Source organism: Coptis chinensis, chromosome 3 (genome assembly GCF_015680905.1).
Source record: "Coptis chinensis isolate HL-2020 chromosome 3, ASM1568090v1, whole genome shotgun sequence".
NCBI lineage: Eukaryota > Viridiplantae > Streptophyta > Magnoliopsida > Ranunculales > Ranunculaceae > Coptis > Coptis chinensis.
The window spans coordinates 10,072,320-10,073,644 of NC_141458.1; the positions used below are offsets into that span (position 1 = coordinate 10,072,320).

Genomic DNA, 1,325 nt, shown 5'->3' on the forward strand with positions numbered 1-1,325 from the left:
TTGTGTAAAGCCATTGGTTAGATTGAGCCATGGTTTGAAAAGTTTTGGCTCACTTGTATGAAGGTGTCAAGACGATCCGGTTGTGTGGGTGTAGTAGTCACGGGTGGTGTGACTGGAACTATTTCACGTGAATTATTTATGGGTGGATTTTGGTAGTTATTATTTACCGGAACGATACCTCTACTAGCATTATAATTATTATAACTACTTTGACCTTGTGCTTGACCTTGTCGAGGTTGCACTTGGTTGTTATAATTATTAAAATTCCCCGATCCCCGCCCTTGTCATAGTGGGGCTTGGTTAAAGCCGCATGTAGGCCTAACATATTGGTTATTGTACCCTTGAGGTGTGACGTTTTGGTTATTTCTAACCAACGAAGTTGGGATTTTGTCACCAAGGGGGCTTAGGTTCACTATTAATGGAACAAGCCTGTTCATAGGCTATAGGACAGTGGGAGTCGGGATGCTCAGGGCTCCAACAGAAACTACATGGATTTGAATTTACATTCATGACGGGGATTGGCTTTTGTTGTACAGAAATGGCCTCTACCTTTTTTGTGAGGGATTCAATTAGAGTTTTAAGCTCGGGATCCGATTTAACCTCAAACATACCGGGTAGCTTTAATCTGTTGAAGAAGAACTAGCGGAGAGGTGAGTAATCGCCACTACCCCCGTTGTTATTTCGCTTAGTTTGGTCCTCTAAAATTTATAAGCCTCCCAAGCTCCTTTGCTTAAGAGACTACCCCCATTCATTATGTCAAGGACTTCTTTATGGTGGTGTAGAAGTCCTTTGAAAAGGGACGAACTAACGTGTCTTTTCGCTAAGTTATGATGTGGACACTCTATAAGGAGATCGGTGAAACGATTCCAAGCCTCTGAAAATATTTCATGAGGATTTTGTCGAAAAGAAAATGAATCTTGGAAAGCATCTCATCCATCTTTAGGGGTGGGTAAAATGTTCCATAAACAAGGTGAACAAGTTTAGCCCACGAAGTCCACGTAATTGGGCTTGGGCAGTTAACCAAGGCGCCTTTATCGACTAAGGTGAAAGGGAATACCCTTTAATTTAATTTGTTCCGCATCAACCGTAGGATGGTGGAATGTTGTTAGGACTTATTTAATCCCACGATGTAGCCGATAAGGTTTTTCATGGTCTAATCCATGAAAACGGTAACAAATTAAAATTTTTGGAGGGATTCGAAATCCCCACTGGGTCCGCTGCTAGAACGATGCAAGATTTGGGGCTATCGCTCAAGGCTTTGTAGAAGTCGAGAGGCCTCTTCTTCTTCGGGCATCAGGTCGTGATGTGTGTGAAATAGTAGCTAG

General features: G+C 42.3%; 1 pseudogene; it reads left to right on the forward strand.

Moving 5' to 3' along the window:
* The first annotated feature begins 822 nt into the window (after window positions 1-822).
* Window positions 823-918, forward strand: LOC147507832 (small nucleolar RNA R71; annotated as a pseudogene).
* Window positions 919-1,325: the final 407 nt, after the last annotated feature.